Consider the following 24737-nt stretch of genomic DNA (forward strand, 5'->3'; position numbering starts at 1 on the left):
TATGATAATATTGTTAAATTCAGCAAATGAGCACTTAGACAGGATACAATTGCTCTGTTGATAATCCTAGTTGGCTTTTTCAGATAGTAAGTCAGACTCCACGGAGTGTTAACGTGTGGTGTAAGATAGTGAACCATCAGATCATAGGCCTATTTTTCATAGACGGAACACTGACCTCGCACAAATGTCGCAGCCTCGTAAAAGACAATCTTTCACGGATGCTAGAAGGCGGTTTCTGTTCAGACTAGTGGGGACCTGTGGTATTATCACGAGGGCTCTCCAGCTCATAATACACGAAGTATTACAGCATGTCTGCCCGGAATGCTTCCAAACCGTTGGATTGGACGCAATGGAACTGTACCTTAGACGGTAGTTTCTGGAATTTGAAGCTTGTAAACTTTTTGTACGGGGAAAGATGAAAGATGCTGTCCAGAAGGACATACCAAGTACACCTGATGATATACAACGACGTATCACTGTAGTCTGCTGGGACACTTCCTCTGAAATGATAGCACGTGTACAGCAGTAGTTTCGTACCAGAGTGGAAGCGTGCATTTCCGCTGCCGGTGGTCGTTTTAAACACAACCTCTACCGGTCAATCGCTTCGTTCTCATCTATGTCCGTGCCAACATTTAGCAGAATAATCAGTAAAAATATAAAATAAATTTGTCAACAGCTTTTCGAGATTTTTGGTACCAACGTTAATCTACGACTTGTATTTATACAATGCCGTACACTGAACACCGAAAACATGACCACTGCCCATCGCGACGTTGGTGCCACCTGGTGTCGTTGAGGCCTCGTAACGCGGTAGCAAAATATGTAAGAAATTGTTTGTATCTGACACGGACGAAGCAAAGGTATGGGCTGGAAATGGGAAAATCATTTAGGTAAATGACTTTGACAAAGGGCGGATTATTATTATGCAGACCTCTAAACGAGTATCTCGAAATCCTCGAAGCTGGTGAACTTTTCACGAGTTCCTGTCGTGAGCAACTACGGAAAGAGTTAGAAAGACTGTGAAACTAGCACTAGGCTCTAATTGGCTGGACTTCCGCGACCTGCGACTCATCACAGAGAGTGGCGTTCTGAGGCTTTTCTGGTCTGTAAAGTAGGGTAGATGGTGATCTATAGCGTATCTGTGGAAAGAGATCAATAATGCTTGTACACGCACAAGTGTTTTGGGGCACACCGTTCGTAGTACGTTGTTGAACATGGAGCTCCGCAGCAGACCATCCCTGCGTATTCACATGTTAACCAAATGACATCATCAGTTACGATTGCAGTGGGCACGAAACTATCGGTACTCGATCGTCGATCAATGGGAACGTGTCGCCTCTTTTGGTAAATCACATTTTACTATACGAGCTCGATGGTCGTCTCCTCAAACGTCGTCATCGAGGTAAAGGTCGGCTCGAAACGTGGAGTGCACCACGGATGCAGGCTGGTGGGAATAGTATTATACTATGGGAAACATCATCTGCATCTCCCCATGCTTGATGTCTTCCCAGATGGCAATGTCATCTTTCACCAGTATAATTGCCCTTGTCTCAGAGCCAGGACCGTCCTACAGTGGTTTCAGAAGCATTACAGTGAACTAACGTTGATGTCTCAGACACCAAATTTGCCTGATGTACACTACTGAACATTAAAATTGCTATAGCACGAAGATGACGTGCTACAGACGTGAAATTTAACCGACAGGAAGATGATGCTGTGATATGCAAATGATTAGCTTTGCAGAGCATTCACGTAAGGTTGGTGCCGATGGCGATACCTAAAACGTGCTGACATGAGGAAAGTTTCTAACCGATTTTTCATACACAAACAGCAGTTGACCGGCGTTGCCTGGTGAAACGTTGTAATGCCTCCTGTAAGGAGGAGAAATGCGTACCATCACGTTTCCGACTTTGATAAAGGTCTGATTGTAGCCTATCACGTTTGCGGTTTATCGTATCGCGACATTGCTGCTCGCAATGGTCGAGAACCAATGACTGTTAGCAGAATATGGAATCGGTGGGTTCAGGAGGGTAATACAGAACGCCGTGCTGGATCCCAACGGCCTCGTATCACTAGCAGTCGAGATGACAGGCATCTTATCCGCAAGGCTGTAACGGATCGTGCAGCCACGTCTCGATCCCTGAGTCAACAGATGGAGACGTTTGCAAGACAACAACCATCTGCAAGAACAGTTCGAAGACGTTTGCAGCAGCATGGATTATCAGCTCGGAGACCATGGCTACGGTTACCCTTGACACTGCAGCACAGACAGCAGCGCCTGCGATAGTGAACTCAACGACGAACCTGGTTGCACGAATGGCAAAACTTCATTTTTTCGGATGAATTCAGGTTCTGTTTACTACAGCATCATGATTGTCGCATCCGTGTTTGACGACATAGCGGTGAATGCACATTTGAAGCGTGTATTCATCATCGCCATACTGGCGTATCACCCGGCGTGATGGTATGGGGTGCCATTGGTTACACGTCTCGGTCACCTCTTGTTCGCATTGACGACACTTTGACCAACGGGATCTACCCTTTATTCGATCCCTGCGAAACCCTACATTCCAGCAGGATAAGGCACGACCGCATGTTGCAGGTCCTGTACGGGCCTTTCTGGATACAGAAAATGTTCGACTGCTGCGCTGGCCAGCACATTCTCCAGCTCTCTCACCAATTGAAGACGTCTGGTCAATGGTGGCCGAGCAACTGGCTCGTCACAATACGCCAGTCACTACTCTTGATGAACTGTGGTATCGTGTTGAAGCTGCATGGGCAGCTGTACCTGTACACGCTACCAAAGCTCTGTTTGACTCAATGTCCAGGCGTATCAAAGCCGTTATTACGGCCAGAGGTGGTTGTTCTGGGTACTGATTTCTCAGGTTCTATGCACCCAAACTCCGTGAAAATGTAATGACATTTCAGTTCTGGTATAATATATTTGTCCAATGAATACCCGTTTATCATCTACGTTTCTTCTTGGTGTAGCAATTTTAATGGCCAGTAGTGTAAAGCGTCTGGAACCCACCTGGGTCGCTATCTGACACTGTCACCACATACACAAATCGACGCTTAGTTATTTACGCGAATTACATTACCTGTTTGTAGACATCTAATGCCCTATACCTCCACAAACTTACTAACAAACTGCGGGATCCCTGATAGGAGGAACCAGTGATGTATTTCGTTCCAAAGGCCGTCCTTAAGGATTGGGGCGGAATTTAAGATCGATGTCCCGACCACCGTGTGGACAGCATGCCAAGAAGTGTCTAAGCACGTTGCAGAGCATAGAGTACAGCAGCACGGTACTCAAAATCAATAGGCAACTCTTTGTTATCCACGGTACTGTATGCAGCCTGGCTGCTTTGCGAAGGATGAACGTATAAACTCATGCGTTAAAAAATTGTTGTCCTGTGTTTAACAATTTGTAGCAGGATAACAGAGATTCTGTGTTGTGAGAGATCCCTATGTGCTGTTAGTTTTCCGAGATACGTAGCCCCTAATGTTTACGCACAGGCCTCGCAATTCCCAAAAATTACGGAGCAGTGGTGGTTTGGGGGCAATTTTGTCTCACAAGGACACCATACGGCAGTCGGATTCCTACACTTTCTTATATTCATGGTAAGTGAAAGAACCCAAATATCACATCACCAATTTCATCCCTGTAACTCTTAATAATTCTAGAGAAAATCGACTCTGTACTTTTCCGTGTTTCCTTAATACCCGACAGCAACGTTATCGTTCCGATGGGTCGTAGAGTTCTGTAGTAGAATGTTCATTTACCCCGTATGTGTGGCTTGGGGCTGATTCTTACCAGAGTAAGCGTGTAAATAAAGATGCACGTTCCATGAACATTACCGTGTAGTGTAAAATATATAAGGATTTTATTGTTTTTTAGAGTGTTGTGTCTCAGTCAGTAGAAACGGAATCCTTACAGCATCACTTTGTTGTCTGTCTGTCTGTCCATTTATCTGACTGTTAAGAACCTATTCTCTCATAATGAGATAGACGTATACAGTTAATATTTGTATCACCTACTAAGGCCGACGATCTCTTGGAAGTGTAAGGAACTGAAGCTCGTAAGTAAATACAGTCAAAAGATACGGCCAATTACGTCACATTTTTGATAGTTGCGTATTCACTCTTCAAAACTTGTAGGGTTTAGGATCATGAAATGTAGCAAGAAGCAAAATATCACATTAGAATTAAAGGAACAACAATTAAAAAATTGTTAATCTCTTGTTATATCACAGGAAATAATTATTTATTTTGTCATTTGTTATCTGATGTCAAAGTTGAAATTAAAACAGTCAGTAGTTTTGCACTCAGGCTAACAGGGTCGTGATGGTAAAACTGAAATATTGGGCAAGGAATGACTTTATTATTCATATGACGTGTATCGGAATTTGTCCAACGCTGATGGATAAATTACGAAAGGCGCCGTATGAGCAATAAACTATTTCCTTGCGTGATGTTTGACTTTTACCACTGCGATCCAGTCAGCCTGAATACAAGAAAACTGATGATTATAATACTGGTCGTCTGCCTCCTGCATGGTTTTATTTCACATGTAAGTTACTGAAATTTAAAAAAAATTTCTAAAATCTTGTAATGCTTGGGACCGTGATCATGACAATATCAGAGTCGGTAACTGGTAAATATGGTTGAGATTCTTCATTCCTTGAATGGATGAACTGTCTATGTACGTAATAAGGCTTGTGCGACACCCTCAGTGCGCGACTCCCATTCGCGCGTGACTCTTTATTTTTAATTTAAACAGCCTTTTATAAAAGGTTAGTAGTTACGTATTTGTGCTTGCTAGGACAACTGAATTTTTGTGCACGGTATGTAATTGGAGATAGAAATATGTCGGTTTATGATTAAAATGAGAATTGGGCTGCTATTAATTAGCCTATATTTTAGGAATTTAATATTAAAAGGACAGATGTATACGAATTGAACGGGAAAAATATGAAAAATGTAATAACCAATACTAAACTGGAACCACCGGAAACCACGGGCAACCGCTACATATTTTTTTTTTTCATCTCTATATATTGTATGCTAGAAGTCGCTTATTAATAAGTAAAGGCATCACAAGTCAATCAAAAGCTACAAATGAGGACAGAGTCTCCAGATGGCGGTGTAGGCTGGCGGAGGTCAGGTCACGTAGTTCATCAACCTCAGCGGCACAATGAGCTTCATTGCTAGTGCATGTAATGTTTCACAAGTAAAACCACATACAGTCGAATACGTGTTCGAAAGATATATTTTGAATTGTGTGCTGCTACTAAGGTAGGTTACGCTTTTACCTTACTGCGAATATTCTCAGTGTTGTTGTAAATAACTGCCGGTTGCCTTACGGTCGTCGTTAAGTGGATAGCTTTAATAGTTGTGAGGAATCTTTTGGATCATTGTGCTACCAATATGATAAGAATACTTGCGTTTAGCATACAGTGTCCCGTGTGGCAGCTTATTTTGCTCGAGGAGATGGAGGAGATTAGTCTTTAACGTCCCGTCTACAACGAGGTCATTAGTGACGGTATTTTACTCGATTTCCTACAGTAATCGCTAGTTCGTCAGAATTACGTAGCTAAGACAATTGGTTTGAGCTAGTTTCGTTCGTGAGGTGTCCTTTAATTCGAGTAGAACACGCAGCTACCTTTGATTTCAAAACTGACACTGACGTACACCATCTTAATCGGAGATCACGGAGCCTTAACTATACAGACTGTTCCCATCGTACACTGCTAAGTACTTATTTTATGGACAACTAAGCTCTTTCCAAACCCAGTATTTCGTTCCAAGATTGTAGATGTTCTACAATCTGTGGTGCAACGTCATAGCTCTTGCAAGCAAAGTGCTTCATGTGGGTTTAGGCCCACGGCAAGATCTCTGATGTGGCCGGAGTGGTAGAAAGCCACAGGCTGCTCTGCCGTAGCTATATATTAAATGCTCCGCAACATAGACAGCCACTGCTGTCTGTGTTTCTGAGAGAGAAGTCGCTTGAGTTGTACTTTCCGCAGAAACATTAATTTGCAGTGGTAATAAGCTTCCGATTTCATGTTAACTGTTGAAGTGTGTACATCGAATGCCATTTGTGGGAACAGGTCCCTCCGTTGGATGAATCACACTTCTCCTTACAGCGGTCACACTTCTCGCTGCACCGGCCAATGTCGTGTTCAGACAAGGCTGTCATCCTGGCGAATGTCTGCTCGAGATTTGCACGGCACTTTTTCGCTAACAGTATCCACATTTACGGATGAATGTACTTACAAAAGTATATCTTTTACTGCACATAATTCAGGGAACATGGCGTCATAAACAGTAAGACGCGTGAGAAGCTGCAGCGTCTTTCATGACCTTTTAATTTATTACTTCTTTACTACTAACTGTATTCACAACACATTTAGCAGAAAGAAGGCGTATATAGCACAGGATGTACCACCAAAATTATATCACTGTACAGCACATGGTCAAATATTATGTCAAATATTAAGCTGCGTGAAAATGAAACTGCAGGGCGAAATTGTCGTGTGCATAAGTACACGTGAAATTTGTTAATAACATGTGAAGTACATTGAACATGTAAGTATGCGAGCAAATTCACGGGTGAAAATCTGTTCCTCAGACCCTGGAACGATGTCAATCAACTTTGGTGTACATATTAATTAATTTCACTTACGAAATACTGTAAGTATAAGAACCACAAGTCTCCTATTGGCGTAAGGAAGATAAACTGGGGAGATAAGGAAGGAAGGAAGGACGAGGTGACTGACAGGCAGCGAGTGGAAGGTAGAGAAGGGCACAGATATTACAAGGAGGAAATGGACAGAGACAGGGGAGGGGAAATGGGCTGCTAGAGGGAAGAGAAGGAGAGGAGGAGATGAAAAGAGAAAGAGGAGGAAATGGAAAGACACAAGAGGAGGAAGAGACAGGTGGAGTAATGGGGGAGATGAGGAAAGACAGGGGGAGATGGGCTAGGAAAGAAAAAGGGAGGAGATGAACAGGTAGATGGGGAAGAGATGCACAGAGAGAGAGAGAGGGGAGGAGAAGATGGACAGGATGGAGAGAGGTAATGGACATAGGGATGAGCAGGAGGAGATAGACAGAGATCGGGGGATAGAGGAAGTCGCCAAGGGGATGGACAAATAGGAGAGGTGAGAATTAGAGTGACAGAGAGAGAGAGGGGAGAAAGATGAGATGGAGGAACTAGGAGATGGACTAATAGGAGATTAGAATAAATAAATAACCACAAAATGCTGGGCTTCTCAGCTTCGTATCTATGTTTGTATATATACAGGGTGAACACTAATGAAACTCACAAACTGAAGGGATGGACTCCTGGAAATGAGTCGTAAATGGATACATTGAGTGCAGCAGGAGTCTAAATCTTAGATTTTTTATCTTGTAAAAAATTTATGTAATGCTATACAATATAATATAATGAGTTTATAAAAAATTGTTGTGCATGAAAAACATTCCAAGCATGCTCAAGATACCCACCTACTCTAGACATAAAAATCAAAGCCAATTTTCAGTGTAGCAAAAAAATTAAATGTATATAGAATGAAATAAAAGTTTATTTGCAAAAAAAATGTGTATTGTGAATGCACTATAATCAATTTTTTTTTATAGTAACAGAATTGCTTTCATTCCTGATTAAAATATATGATGAATGAATTAAAATTTTATTTGAAAATAATAGCTATTTTCAGCACACTAGATTTAATTTAAAAAGTTAGTTTTGGAGTATTAAATTCAGTGGGGGATGGCTGTCTCCCACGACATTACCATGAAAATGTGAGAGAATTTAAAGCAAAAACTCTAGATCATTAAATTCACTAACATTATTTTTATGTTTCTTAACTCCTTTATTTGTCAGTTTAATGTTCCTTCCTTCAAAAAACTAAACACTCCAGCCACTTATTAATCAGAAATATCTGTCTGACAAAACAATTTTATGTTCATTATTCAATTCCAAAACGTATTTTATCTTCATGTCTTACATTCAAACGTTCAAACCAGTAATGTTATACAAAAAATTTACTTGCAGCTCACTTAACTTTTTAAACAAATTAGTGTTGTTGAGCTTCTTCAGTAAAGCTTCCACTTTCATAGAAAAAATATGTATTAGGGAAAAGTAAAATTTTCGTATTTGCAGCGTATCTTTTAGTATATTTATTACCTCAGGAAGTAATGCTGAATGTTTATGCAATGAATAGCAATTAAAGACAAACTATCTCTACCACCTCTAACTACTTTATCTGTGAATTCATTATATTCACAAAAAGCATTATTCTTAAAAAAATACAACAGACCATTAATGTAGCTAAACTCAGAATTCATTGCAGCACGTATTCCTGGAAATTTTCTAGTTGCAACACATCAGCTTTTACATTTCAAATCGCATTCGTGTTATGCCACACAGAAGATTTCATTAAATAATAAAAATGTGATTTCTGTATATTAGTTTACTAAAACATTTAATTTAAAATGTTGTAATGCCATCCTAGGCTTGGATATCCCGGTATTAATTGTAATGCATGCAAATTTATCGTATATAAGGAAGAAAACTAATTCACTACTTTGTCTTTCATATAGTCCAAATAATTTTTGTAAATCTTGTGGTAAAAACGTAAAACCATTAGTTATTACCTGTAATTTCATGCCATTATCCATTCCACTTCTGATTGAGTATATGTAAAATTCCATTAAAAATAATAAGTGACCAAAATTTTTAATTTGATATAAAATTCATTTGATGTAGGTGCAATGACTAGTACCCTTTTTGGTATAGTAAACTTTGGTATAGTAAAATTTGAAGGAGGAAAACAATATGAAGCTACAGCTCAATTAATTAATCTATTAATTAAAAACATATTACTATGGTTTGTGTGTATGAAATATTTGATGAAGTTGTTGTATCAAATTATGCAGATATATTACACATTTCAGGAGCATTGTATAGTCCAAATAGAAGGAAGATGTGGATGAAGTGTTTTGAGCTAGATCTCATGAATTGGTGTGACTCAATAAAATTTAATATGCCTTATTTTATTTAGTTGTGTTTCAAACCAATCAAAAAAAATAATCATTTCGCTGATTCACACTACATGATCACATAAAACTGTATGATCTACATTTGAAAAGTGGAAGAAGTGAAGTATTTCCTCAAGAAGAATGGAATTGATGACCACTAGATAGTTATTCAAAAGCTTTTGATGCTTGTGATGACTTTAAGCAAGTTACTCAATCGGAAGATTATGTTGATAGAAATCGTTATAATTTCATAAAAAATTATGCTATATATGTGATTAAGATGATTCATAGCAAAAATATTGGTACAAGACAAAAGACAATGATGACATTATCGGATATATACGATAACGTACCAAAAGATAGACTCCTCTACATAGTCATGTAGGGCAAGAATTTTTTGACATGGGATTCTCACCACAGAATACTTACAGGAAATTTTTATTAGAATGTGATATTCGCTATATTTTTTTCTGGATAGCCCTTTTCATGTACATAGTGTTAGTATTTCGAGTTTTTAAATCGGTTAGTGTGTGGCTGAGAAATTAACGAAAATCGATGTATTCAACTGGCACTGTTTCGGGAGGCTGCCTGGCGGGAGATATTGCGTAGCTCCTGCTTCTAGCATGCCTCGTAGCTGAGTGAACTTTTTATCTTTATCTGGAGTTCCCACAAGGGTGCTCCATGCTATCGAAGCATGGTTTCCTAGAGGGCTTTAGCTGCCAGAGCTGGCTTAGCAAACTGCTAACAGATGTTTCATTTTTGTTCTCGAATCAGGATCGTTCCTCAAGTACTAACTAAATATGTGATTTGTGATTTCTTTTCCCCATGAGGCACAGCTGGATAGCTATAGAATTTGTTTAGGTGGCCAATAGTACTGTTATTTGCTATGGTCGTCCGTTGCTCGAACACATCTAGAAAAAGATGAGGACACCTGCATTCAACAATTCTATGCTCTAAACAAGCTGTTGCCAAGATGCTGCCAGAAGAAGAAGATGGGTAAACGACAGTAAGCATACTAGACACAGTTCAACAGAAACGTTCAGAAAAAAAAAATCGTGAGATGAAGTGATATGAAGAGAATAGGATCGAAAGAAAACCCCACGGTGTTTCCTTTCAAAAGGTGCTGAAAGGATTTGCTGTTTAAAACTAAAATTAATATATTTTTTTGATTGTATGTAAAGGAAGAAACAATGATAATGAATGTGATGGTTGGGAATTTTTCCAATTTTGTGACTCAAATTATTTCCATAAATTAATTCTGATGTGCTCAAACGGCCCATTATTTTCAACATATTTTATTTCGTTCCATATAGATTTTAATTAGGACTGAAAAGACTTCTCTAGATTTTTAATTATACTGCATTCTAAATGTCCATTATTTTCGAATAAATTTTTATTTCATTCTATATAGACTTTAATTTTTTCTGTGCACTCAGAATTGGCTTTGATACTAATATGTAGTAGTAAGTTTTTACGTTAAGCGCACATCCCATATTTGTATTGCCTAAGCTTTTTACGAATTAATTAAATTAATTATGTTATATAAGGTAACATAATTTTTTGAAACACAAAAAAATAATATAAGGCATATAAAATTCTATTGAGGCATACTAATTCACGATATCAAGCTCCAAATTAGTTACATTGTATAATATAATGTAATATAGTTAATTTAATTAATTCATAAAAAGATTATGCAATAAAAACGGTCACGTGCACTCATCGTACCCACTTACTACTGGATTGGAGGAGAAAGTATGCTATGAGCATAGGTCTGGAAAGCCACCTTTGCCACAGTAGATGGCTTTGACAAATGTCAATTTCTCTGACCATGTGCCATGTGTTCCTTGTGTGTTACAGGCTGTATGATTTACGTGGTGTTCTGTAAGCAGTAGAATGGTCAGGCATTCGGAAAAAAGCCGAGATATTGTTTGTACATGGCCAAGCCGCCACATCCATGCCTGTTCTTCCGTCTGAAAGGATAATGATCACACAAACGCGCTTGAAATGTGCGATGTAGTTGGTGTATATGAGGGTACTTGTTTTGGTACAGCCGTACTGCCCCTCGACCATTTCCGTACAATACCAACTCGTCAATACGACATGAATACCGAACCATTTTGCTACTTACAGTGCGCTGTGTCGACCGCACAGCCTGCAACACACATGGCACGGCACATGGTCAGAGGAAACGTCATTTGTCAGCACCATCTACTGTGACGATGATACATTTCCAGACACATGTTCACAGAACCTTTTTTCGTTTATGTCCATTCAGGAATCAGTACCTGCAGTTTCTCGGTTTTATTAACGTTCACCCAATATGTCGCTGATGCAAGCAGATTAAAGATCACTAGGAAACAGAATGTAAAAGAAGTCGTGGAACCACTGAAGTGAAATTAAGCACTGGAAATATTTCAGAGATAAAACCATAAAAAAGTTAACAGAACAAGTCTCACTACAGAATCACTACCAAGTTTGAATAGCGGTTATTAAGGACTCGAAAGCTACATTGTCAGACACGTGAAAACACCAACTGTGTCCTTCTTTTCCAGTTTGTTTTTAAAACGTATTATAGAAGTCTGTATCAAGGAGAAAGTTCCAAAGATTGAAGATATTACTGGCATAAATAGGTGAGGTAATTTTATTAACTGCTAAGGTGTGCTTTTCTCTCTCTTCTTCCTTTCCTTGTGCCTGTTGTACGTGTCAATGCTGTGAACTGATTAGTCATGCATAATCCAAGGGTTGGCCAGATGCCCTTCCTGTCACCATACAGGTAACACCCGCTCCCTTCCCCCCCCCCCCCCCCAATACTCTACCTGTAGTGTTTTTCATGTGGAAGAGAGCGAAAGTCTTCTAAATGTTTCCGAATCGTATAACTCAGGAGGGACTTGGGGTATCAGATCGAGATTTACCTGGACGTATGTGGGAAACCACCTAAAACAAACATCCTAGCTGGCCGACACACCGACCCTCGTCATTAATCTGCGAGCGTGTTTGATTCCTCGCCAGCGCGTTTCGCCATCGCGAAAGCGGCGCCTTAACACCCACAGCTATTCGGGCAGGTGCAAAGTGTAGTAGGAGTTACATTAGCATACCCAAAAATTCTAAAAAGAATATCTGTTCATTTTTTCACTTATAATAGTTCTGTTAAATGAAGACAAGAAGAACGTGCAAGACAGAATATGTGTAATTTATGGTAACGGATATCGGTAAGCGCTAACTAGTAAGTTCTAAAATGCTGCGCGTGCAAAAAAGACTTTTCCGGAGCTCATATGTTGGATTCTGTTCGTAATTAAACATAGGATCAAGTGTTTCCGATAGCTCATGGTCCAGGAACCATTTGTATATCCAACAGCATGATCGTCTTACTGTCACTATCCAACAGTTGTTTCGAAGACGGTTATGCATAGCAATTGAATGAAATTTTTACGATGTGTTCGTAAGTTCCCGATCTTTACAAGCCTTGGCAATTTAATTATTGTCTACTAGTTTTCAAGATACAGAGGTTGAAATTGTACACATAAAATGCATACATGAAGTCCTATGTTAGGTGTAAACGTATTTTATAAAGTAACACAGCACTTAGAAATATGCTATAAAGTGTTCCGATATCTTCAGAAGAGTCCTGGAAGCCGGATTTTGTAGTACGGAAGCACATGTAAAATTTCAGTGTACGTAAAATCCAGTCTGGGTTGTAGATTTATCAGAAAGTTACTAACCTATAAAGTTCATTTCATAGGAGTGACTGTCCTGCTGTGGCAGGGAACAGAAGGTAACGAGTGGAAAAACACTCCTATCAGAGCACAAAAACGGCGAATGCGTCCCTGTTTAAAAAAACTCTGATAGAAAAGAGGAGTACCAGCTGTCCCATTGTGCCTCCCTCAGTAACTTTAAAATTTTTCCCAAAAATCTTGTCTTCCTAACATATTCGTGATTCCTTATGCTGAGCGATATGAAGACAGTGGCAATGGGCAAGAAACGGAAAAGTAATATGTACTGTAAGATAGTAGGGAGTAGATGTGCGATGAAGACAATGGCAGAGTGTGACAAAGAGAAGGACACGGTGGCAGTGGAACATAATTGGCAATGAAAGAAAAGTGAAAGGAAAACAGTGAAAGAGACAGTGCCAGTAGGTGGCTGCTGTTGATGGCGAGACGGAGTCTATGATATTGAAAACAAGAAACAGAGAGATGGTGACCATAAGATAAGACAGCAGTAGTTGAAAGGAATGCATGAGATAGTAGCAGTAGGAGAGGGCCGCAGGGGGACACTGACAGAAGAGATGGTAGTGGTAGTACAGAACTAAGGAGACTATGACTGTGAGGCAGGAGACAATGACAGAGAGAGACAAATAGGTAACAACAGTTAGTTGCTTTGAGTGAATGAATGAGAATGAACAAGTGAGAATACATGAGTATGAGCGATTTACAGCGGCGGAGTAGTGTGTGAGAGCGAGTTATAGTTAGGGGAGCCTGTGAGAGTGAGAGGCGAGTTTCATGTTAAAATGGGAGCAAATGTGTTCGCATGCCAAGTGTTTTGCGAAAAATTTTAAAGGTGATGAGGGAGGTAGAATGAGGCAGCTGGTACTCCACTTCTCAAGTCACATAAACTTGTCAGTCAGTAGAGCATTTGCCGGAAGAAAGCAATGGTCCAGAGTTCGCGTTTCCTTCCTGTACACGGTTTAATTCTGCCACGTGGTTTCAACCACAAACGCATTGATCGCGGAAGCCTTCACTAAAGCTGTGAACGAGCTGAACAACGAATTCCCAATGGTTACAGGGAAAAGACGTGTCAAAATTACGCCATGTACTAGTGATAATAATGACAACTGAAGCCGCCCGATACATTTGACAAGAACGTAAATACCAACAGAAGAAGTAAAGGTTATACCTAACTGGAGACCTAACATAACTTCACGTGTATAGTAAGACTGAAGAGTGACAGAAGACGAAAACCATATTACATAGAGTGTACACTTTAAAAGTCCGTTTTGTAGTTCTGAGGAGAAGCCGAGATTATATCGAACGACAAATATAGGCCGAAATGTGATTGTTACTTAAGGTGACAGATAAAGATGTGAGAAAGTATCCTCTTTTTGTCATTTGGTAGAAGAGTGCATCAAAAGACCCCGAGACTGCGTAATCGAGATACTAAACGCCACATCGTAAGGATAAAATAGGTTGAAGATCAAATTCAGTTTGTTGAAGTTAACGTCCAGGGTCTGAAAGCTGTTTAGCTAATAGACCCCACTTCACGCATTATATAGGCAGGGTACTGTGCAAGAGTTACATGCAGACATCAAACCAGGTGATCTGAACATGAATTTGCGTTCCACAATAGAAGTGATATAAGTGATAGCCTCGCTAAATCTGTGTGCAACACAGTAGTAGAATACTAGAAGGAGGAGGAGATTAGTGTTTAACGTCCCATCGACAACGAGATCATTAGAGACGGAGCCCAAGCTCGGGTTAGGGAAGGATGGGGAAGGAAATCGGCCGTGCCCTTTCAAAGGAGCCATCCCGGCATTTGCCTGAAGTGATATGGGGAAATCACGGAAAACCTAAATCAGAATGGCCGGACGCGGGATTGAACCGTCGTCCTTCCGAATGCGAGTCCATTGTGCTAACCAAGAATACTAGAACTTAAATTAATTTTCAGACCTTCATTACCACTTCTGACAGATTATCACTGCGGCACTACGTTTCCTTGTAAAAGCACAGGAGCAACATAATCCAATACACACATTTGGCGAGGAGCTCCAATAACTGTTTGCACTTCCGTTCCGAAAGTGAACAACACCCACTCGAAAAGTGACATTGGATACAGAATATTTTGCCTAAAGCAGAGGTCCCTGCAAGAGAAACTGTAATCAGAATCAGTAAAATGAAAGAACAACCCAACAAAAAGCATTAACTGTATGGTCCAGTGTCACAATTAAATAAACATGAAATACTATCAGCGAGTTGTAAGCCACATTACTATACATAGAAATCTGTACAACTGTGGTATACACCACTTCTAACAAACACCGAACAACGCGCTCCAGTACTTGGCCGCCAAATACATCGCTGGCCGCACTTCTCTGGGCGGCCCACTGCTTCCATCGCTGGCCGTCTTCACACGCACGCTCCCTTACGTGGCCGAGAAATACATCGCTGGCCGCTCTTCTCCAGGCGGCTCGCGACTACCATCGCTGGCCGCCTTCGCGCGCGTGCGTTTGTCAGCACACAGCAATTGGCTACGCCAGGAAACATTGCGATTGGTTTTCCCTGGAAAACAGCGACCCCAGCCGACGGCGCCATTAACTAGCAAGCCTTATATAAACCCGGCCGCCACCGCAAACGACATTTCCCATCGGGAAGTGCAGTACGCCGTGTTCCAGCTGCTTGTGGATGACTCGCCGCACCACTCGAGGTTACCTGGGTGCTCGGCGGAAAATCTTGCGACTTCACTTGGAGAGGCTGAACTTCACTGGACTAGGAAATAATTACGGGACGTGCACCCCACCATGCACATTCGGACATTGGTACAACCAAACTTTAATTCTGCATTACTTCTGAGTGTGAGCCCGGGTAGACGCTTGCCTAACATAATTGTTAGAAAGTGATTTTTGATTTAATAAACCAAACTGACGAGGTTATTGTGTTATTCCTGGTTATAACACAATAAAATGGCGACGAGCACGCACCAGGAGACGTTGGAAGATCTCCTTAAGAAACTTCTCCAGCAGCAGGGCGAGAACCACAGGCTGCTACTCAACACCCTCCAGCCACTTATACAAGGGTTCATGCATACGCAGGCCACGCAGCAAGTACCACCGTTTCCGTCTGTTGAAGAAACGTCAGAGGACTGGGAAGCCTACGAATCCCGATTGCTAGAACATTTCCATGCTTTCAAGGTAACTGAAGTTGGCCTCATGGAATCTTTTTTTTTGTCTTGGTCTAAACCTGAGTTTTATCGGCTCTTGTGCAAACTGGCCTCCTTATCAAAACCTTCGGAGTTAACTTTTGCCAGGATTTGCTCGTTGCACACTAAATATTACCAGCGTCATACCCATGTTATTTCATCTCGAGTCGCCTTTTACCAATGCAAGAAACAGCCGAATCAGACGCATAGAGAGTGGGCAGCGGAAATGCAAAGCTTGGGGCGACGATGTCACTTTGTTACCGCTAAAAATAAGGACTCCTACGCCGATGAAAGGATCGGGACATGATAATCAGGGGTACGCCAGACAGGGAGTTCCAACATGAGGCCCTTCAGCTCGTCGACCCCTCATTGGATAAAGTCTTGGACTTGGCACAAAGCTTCGAGGTTACCCGTGCCGCAGGAAACTAGAATCGTAGGTCAACATTGCAGCAGTCAATGTAAACACATCAGAGCCGGCGGCTAAGGCCCGCCAGAGTTATGATTCCGAAATAGCGATAGTGCGGGCAGGCCGCCGGTCCACTCAGCAGACCCGTCCGCCACCTCGCTCCAACCACTCAAACCGGTCGTGGGTGCCAAAACGTTTGCCATCATGTCCTGATTGTTTTAAAAAACATCAACGAGATGACTGTCCTGATCGATGGGCCTTTTGCTACAAATGTTCTACCGAGGGACATTTAGCTTCTGTGTGTCGAAAGTCCCGCCGGCCGCAGCAACCTTCGGATCTTCCGATGGATGTTAATCTGATCGCCGCTATTGATCATCAGGAGACCACCAATAGGCTTTTTATTGAAGTCCTGATTGCGGAAAAACCGATTAAATTACAGGTCGACACCGGCGCAGCCGTGAGCATTCTAAATTACGCCACATATTTGAGACTTGGCGCTCCTCCCTTGCACGACACGCAGCGGCGCCACATGGCGTATGGTAAACATTCCATTCCAGTCCGCGGTCAAGTCGACTTGCCGACGACATACCGGAATGTCACCCGCCAGGTCACCTTCTTAGTCGTTAACAGGGATTCATCTGAGAATTTATTTGGGATGGACGAATTTCGGAAATTTGGTTTTTCAATCGACGATTCTGTGAATTTGGTGTACTCGGATCTAGACAGGCTTTGCCAGGATTATGCAGACCTGTTCACCTCCTGCCTCGGTTCCGCAAAGAGTTTTGAGGCACACATCACACTGAAACGGAATGCGCGGCCCCGGTATTTTCGTGCCCGTGCCGTTCCTTTTGCTCTCAGAGATCAAGTGAAGAAGGAGTTGGACCGCCTCACGGCAAGTGGCGTTCTTGAGCCCATTCCTTCTAGTCAGTGGGCTACTCCCCTCGTCGTTGTTCGGAAGCCGTCAGGGCAGCTCCATCTCTGCGGCGACTTTAAAGTAACAGTTAACGCCCAATCAGAGATCGAGACATATCCTATTCCAAAGCCGGAGGAGTTGCTGTCCAAATTGAAGAGTGCAAAATTCTTCTCGAAAATAGACCTCGCTGAAGCATACCTACAACTCCCACTTGATGCCGCATTTCAGCAGTTCCTGACCCTCAACACACCGCACGCGTTATATCGTCTGAAACGCCTTATGTTTGGGATAGCTAGTGCCCCTGCTATTTTCCAGCGGTTTTTGGAACCATTACTCCTTAAAATGGATGGATGAATTAACTATTTGGACCACATCGTGGTGACGGGTCGTACGACGGAGGAACACCTTCACAACCTGCAATCTTTATTCCATGTCTTACGGGAGGCTGACCTAAAATGTAGGAAAGAAAAATGTTGTTTTTTCCAACCTGAAATTAAGTACCTGGGCCACGTCATTTCCTGTTCGGGTGTTCGTCCGTTAGAGAAACATATAGAAGCCACCATCAACCTGCCACGACCTACAACGCTGACACAAGTTCGACCTTTCTGGGGAAGATTTCATGGGGAAGATTTCATATTACCGAAAATTCTTACCCGCGGCTGCGACGGCAACTGCCCCCTAGTCTCAGTTATGCAAAAAAGTGGTTCTTTTCCAGTGGACGCCGGCATGCGACCGCGCCTTCCACAGGTTGAAATCCCAATTACTGCAGGCCCCGTGCCTCGCACGTTTTGACCCTACTAAGCAAATCGCCATTGCAACGGATGCCTCGGATACAGGCATCGGGGCGGTCCTGGCTCACAGGGAGGCAGATGGGTCGGAGCACCCTGGGGCCTATGCATCGAAAACATTAACCGATACGCAACGCCGGTATTCCCAAATTGATAAAGAGGTATTGGCCATCATCTTCGCCTTAAAGAAGTTCCATGTTTTTGTGTATGGTACATAGTTTCACCCCATTACGGATCATAAACCCCTCATATCGTTATTCAATCCTGCAGCAAAGATCCCTGACCGGATTTCACTTTGTTTTTGGCACGATACCAGTATGAAATCCACTTTCGCAACACAACCGAACATGCCAACGCTGATGCCCTCTCCCGCCTTCCATGGGGACCGGATTTGGATTTCGACGAAGAGGAAATTCCGTGTTTTCACGTAGACGAAGAAGCACAGGCCGCAGTAGAGGCGTTTCCCGTTACCAGCTCTCGGGTAGCGGACGCAACCAGTAACGACGAGGTGCTCCGAGAAGTCTGTTGTCACGTGTGTAATGGATGGCCCGAACGACCGCCTCCCACGGCATCTGCGGCGTTTCGTCAGTTCTTTACTGTCCGCCATCAGCTTCAGTTAGTTGACGGGGTTCTTCTACTTCTTTCGGACGACCGACATCCACGGATCGTCATTCTGCAGTCTTTACGTCAGCACGTTCTGCACCTGTTACACCAAGATCATTGGGGGATATCCTGGACGAAGCTTTTGGCTCGCCGGTTCACATACTGGCCCGCTATGACTCAGGAGATTGAACGCCTCACGCAGACGTGTCCCTCTGCCAACGCCAGCAGGCAGCTCCACGACACTTCTTTGCCTCTTGGCCACCATGTGCTCGCCCTTGGGAACGGGTGCACGTTGATTTTGCTGGGCAGGTGTTTAATGCCATGTTTTTTATTGTCGTCGACGCATTTTCCAGGTTTCCATATATTGTCCGCTGTAACTCCGTTTCCACCTCCACCACTATTGAAGCCTTAGAAAAAATATTTGCCATTGAAGGTCTGCCGGAGGTTCTCGTCTCGGATAAAGGTCCGCAGTTCCGCTGTGAGGATTTTCGGGTTTTCTGTGCCCGGCATGGCATTCGCCACATTCCGACGCCCCCCTTCCATCCTCAATCTAATGGCGAGGCAGAGAGCATGGTCCGCACCTTCAAAACGCAGATGAATAAATACCTCCAGGATCACTCCCCCGACGCATCTCTTACTTTTTTCTTGAGCAGTTACAGGTCCACGCCCATCGGAGATAAAAGCCCAGTGGAACTTCTTCACGGACAGCAGCTCCGGTCCCTCTTGAATCTGCTTCTGGCGACACCTCGGCTGGCTCCATCGCTGTCTGCTTCTCGTTTCCGCCCAGGTACTCTGGTGTGGGCGAAGGGATTCAACCGACAACCAGCCTGGATTCCGGCCACCATCATCCAGGGCAGGGGCAGGAAAGTCTTCTGGGTTCAACTTCCCGACCGGGAGGTCCTTCGACATGCCAATCAGCTTCGCCCTCGCCTGCCTTCCCAATCGTTTGTCTCCATCCCCCTCGCCATATTCTCCTCCCGTCCCCTGCTTCCCCTGATTCCCCACGCCAACCAGTGGAGGACACGCCAGGGTGGTCCTCGCAGATGGCCCCCGGCCGGCTCACGGACGACGCCTCCCAGCCGGCGCTTTTTTCCCCGAACGTGGATCAGACTCAGCCACAGTCAGCCGGGGACTCCGCGGTCTCCCACGATCGCCACCTCCAGGTCACTCCGGATGCCGATGAAGACATGCCACTGGTTCCTCCTGCACTGCCACCTCTGCCGCCGCGGTCCGCACGCTATAACCTTCGCCCCCGGCCGGGGCGTTTTCGCCCGTATGCTCCTGTGCCCAGTCTCACCGCCGACGCCGAGGTTTCGGAGGAGGTGGACGCCATGGACGTGGCGTTCATTCGGAGCCAATGTTTCCACGCTTCCCCACGGGGGAAGGGGTGTGGTATACACCACTTCTAACAAACAGCGAACAACGCGCTCCAGTACGTGGCCGCCAAATACATCGCTGGCCGCACTTCTCTGGGCGGCCCGCTGCTTCCATCGCTGGCCGTCTTCACACGCACGCTCCCTTACGTGGCCGAGAAATACATCGCTGGCCGCACTTCTCCAGGCGGCTCGCGACTACCATCGCTGGCCGCCTTCGCGCGCGCGCGTTTGTCAGCACCCAGCAATTGGCTACCCCAGGAAACATTGCGAATGGTTTTCCCTGGAAAAAAACAGCGACCCCAGCCGACGGCGCCATTAACTAGCAAGCCTTATATAAACCCGGCCGCCACCGCAAACGACATTTCCCATCGGGAAGTGCAGTACGCCGTGTTCCAGCTGCTTGTGGATGACTCGCCGCACCACTCGAGGTTACCAGGGTGCCCGGCGGAAAATCTTGCGACTTCACTTGGAGAGGCTGAACTTCACTGGACTAGGAAATAATTACGGGACGTGCACCCCACCATGCACATTCGGACATTGGTAAACCAAACTTTAATTCTGCATTACTTCTGAGTGTGAGCCCGGGTAGACACTTGGCTAACATAATTGTTAAAAAGTTATTTGTGATTTAATAAACCAGACCGAAGAGGTTATATTTTTATTCCTGGTTATAACAACAACCATTACGTATAACGTCACGACTTAGGGTAACATACTGGGCACCCTCTATTAACTTTGTGTTCTGCCTTACGGCAGGTCTTGTCATGGGGAAAGCCCCAGCAGAGAGGTACACCGCATGAGTGTCTAGGGAGGTGATTCCAGTGATGCGTCCGCGTTGCCTCGGGCTTGGATGTGTGTGATGTCCTTGGGTTAGTTAGGTTCAAGTAGTTCTAAGTTCTAGGGACTGATGACATCAGAAGTTAAGTCCCATAGTGCTCAGAGCCATTTTTTTGTAATGGCCATGACCGACTCACCCAGAAACACTATTGTAGGTTCTTTTCCTGTTTGGTCGCAAGTTCATAGATAAAACTTGAGGTGATTATGATCATGTTCATCTTAGAAATTAGACGTCCGTAACTAATGTGAGTAATTACTGCAAGAGCAGCTAACACGGGATCTATCCCCCTCATTTGCACTTATAATTCATTAATACTTTTTTACTTTCTGTGCTCACCTCCCGAAGGTACACTCTTTCAAAGTGCGATGCAGTCAGGCACGGGATGGCAGTCGTGCTGGTAAACGTTTATTTCTATGATCCGAAACATTAGAGACATTTATGCCTGATTCGCCACAAATTAAAATGTACGTTCTATTTGCTCTTCGTGAGAATGCTGCATTTCATGCACTACTGAAAGTCCCATAGCAAAACCGCAGGATTCATTAAAGAAAGTCAGAATTAAGAAGACGTTTTAAATAGCAGGCGGAAGATAACTTCGAACTACCTTTCGTTCTATGAATTAACAGAAGAAAAATGTTTAGCTATGGCATAACACTGTTTCATAAGAAATTGAATAAAAAGTCATTGTCGACAGTCAGTAACGTTCTGCTGTTTATTAATACTGACACCAATAAAAAGAAACTTCCCGTTGAGTAATATACTAGGTAAAATATTTCACATTAAGATATTATTTGTTTGTATTCGCATCTTAACTTCAGTTCAGTGAGTGTTTAGGTAAATGTTACTGTACAAATTGATCCGTTCCCTTTTGTAAAATATCCAATTCTAAATTGGTTTTCTCTTTCAATAAAACTGAGTTGCACAGACAACAGCTGCACAGCGGAAGAATCGTTCTAGCACAAGAATGTTAGAGACATTTTGTAGACTCTCGTCGGTTATGCGAAACTGATCTGTAGCGTTTTTTCTCAGAAACTTTTGATGCCTCAAATCAAAACACTCACCATGGATAACATTTCTCTTGACTCTGTCGTAATCAATTTAAATTGTCTGTCTATTTCACAGCAAATGAGTTATCTCAAATTGGTAAAGACTGACAGCTACTGTTTGAAAATAAATATTGGTTTTCGCGAGCAACACATCTAAATACAGCACTTACTTTTCTAATTTATTGTTTACAAACTCTATGAAACAATTTCAGTAATGAGACCTTATTTTGCAACGACAGCTATGCTTTATACTTTTATGAAGGATACTCATAAATTTCCTTATGCAGTTCATTGTTTCAAGGAGCTGTAGGGTCAGTTACGCGTTTCAAACCCAGGTCTCACATTATGAAAAGTTAACAAGAACTTGCATACCACGTTTTGGCGCCAGACGTTTGTGTCTGTTTTACGTTCTGATGTTACGCTCGGGTCTAATAAAAGTACGAAGCCACTACTTCACAAATGTTGACGATATTTACACGAAGTTTATGAATGGCCTTTCCACTCATTGTTTCACGTAAGACCTTATACTTATTTGGAAGTCACTTAAAACACATGCGTAAATCACTTGGACATTTTGCTGTGGATAGCGAACTGGTGTGGAAAAAGGTAAGACGAAGAGCGCCAGCCAGATATTTACCACGAAATCGTGTAGCTGTTCATTACATATCAAGTACTAATGAATGAAACTTTCTTTCCATTCTGAACTGATCAGTGTGATGTGTAGCCCCAGGGAAATGATAAATACACACATGGAATAGTTGTAGCATGCAATCAAACAGTCAATGACTGTCCCCTTAAATTTTGTGCTACGTCTGTATCACATGCTGGCTCGAGGCTAATATGAACACGCCTGTCAGTTGCGTAACAGAAATGATACAAGGGCGACAAATGAGGAGACGTTGGCAGATCGGTAGCCGGCCGGAGTGGTCGAGCGGTTAAAGGCGCTACAGTCTGGAACCGCACGACCGCTGCGGTCGTAGGTTCGAATAGTGCCTCGGGCATGGATGTATGTGATGTCCTTAGGCTAGTTAGGTTTAAGTAGTTCTAAGTTCTAGGGGACTTATGACCACAGCAGTTGAGTCCCATAGTGCTCAGTACCATTTGAACCATTTTATTTTGTCAGATCAGTAAGTGATCCGCATATTCAGGAATTACCAATTAAGAACAGTTATCACATTCAGCAACTGCTCCCCCCGCCCCCCTACACGCGCACACAGGCATTTCACGAGATGGAGATGGTGACGTGTGGATCGAGAGAGTACCTCTTCCAAGTAACCTTTCACTAGCACATCAGCGGACACTTTTACACCGATAGGATCACCGTAAACAGAAACGAGACGCATCCTGGAAAAGCACAGTATGCCATTCTCCCAGTTGACTCGGGCTCTCTAACAATCAATTCTGTTGTCTGACCGAGCGAGGTGGCGCAGTGGTTAGCACACTGGACTCGCATTCGGGAGGATGACGGTTCAATCCCGTCTCCAACCATCCTGATTTAGGTTTTCCGTGATTTCCCTAAATCGTTTCAGGCAAATGCCGGGATGGTTCCTTTGAAAGGGCACGGCCGATTTCCTTCCCGATCCTTCCCTAACCCGAGCCTGCGCTCCGTCTCTAATGACCTCGTTGTCGACGGGACGTTAAACACTAACTACCTGCCTACCTATTGTCTGTGGTACGGTGTTATCGGTGTACGGTGGGTGAGGACTCGACATCGCAACCCAGCAACCAGTATTCCTGACGGATCGTGTGGTAGCCTGCCTGTAACCTCTGCATGGAGTTCAGCTTTTGTCATCAGTCTGAATGTCAGAACTACTCACCAAATCCCAAGATAATCTAGGGGATAATTCTACTGTATGGTTGCGTTCCTAATCTTCTTCCTTTGGTGTTGTTCCGAATCCATTTCGTCATCAGCCCTTCTGGAGTTATTGCTCTCCAACCAGCTGTGTGTAAGATCTAGCGGTGTCATCCTCACAAGTCCCTCATGCCACTGATTCTTTCTCAGAATCCAAAATATGGTGATGAGCAGCATGTGCACGTCCTCTGAAAATGTTATGTTCCGATCATTGCTTGAAAAGTTCCAAAAAAGTTTGACACACCCAATAGAACACACTTCGTTCTCCACCTGTAGTAATGACATTTTTCCGTACTGAAAGTACTAAAAATAAACTCCTATGAGGATGATATTTTAATCAGAATATCTGTCCGGTATAGTAATGCTACGGTGATTGTTTGGTAACATTCAATTTGAGCGCTCAGGTTCCTCCACTGAGAACTCAGCCTGTATGGTTTGAAGTGGCTGTAGCTTTTGTGATATGTCCCAAAGGAGTTTTGTGCTTCTGCAGATGTGTGGAGCAGTTCTCTTTGGCATCCAGAGTTAATGTTACTTGTAGACAACGTCGCATCGTCACTTGCTTCTTGGCAACCAAACTCGTTATACTGTATCACTCTACTGTTGGCAGTTACGATATATGGACACTGATTTTCAGGGCGATGATTCTTAATATCGATTTATGTTGAATAATGTAACGTGTTCCCGTGATATTTCATTTGCGACAGTCACTAACAGTTGTGCAACTTCCAGAAGGCACATTATCTATTTGGCGAGCTGTTATGCGGAGACTAAAGTCATGATTATCAAATCTGTATCCACCTAGCCAGCTTGTGATCTGCCATGTGTTATATTGGTCTGTAAAAAGATTCTGTCAAGGGATTTTTCTTTCCTGTTCTTAACGAAATTCCTGCAGTGCATGACATAGCATTATGTTTCCGTGATTGTGTCCAGAAGTACTGTTCTTGGGCGATTTGTATCATGA

Source organism: Schistocerca piceifrons, chromosome 5 (assembly GCF_021461385.2).
Source record: "Schistocerca piceifrons isolate TAMUIC-IGC-003096 chromosome 5, iqSchPice1.1, whole genome shotgun sequence".
Lineage (NCBI taxonomy): Eukaryota > Metazoa > Arthropoda > Insecta > Orthoptera > Acrididae > Schistocerca > Schistocerca piceifrons.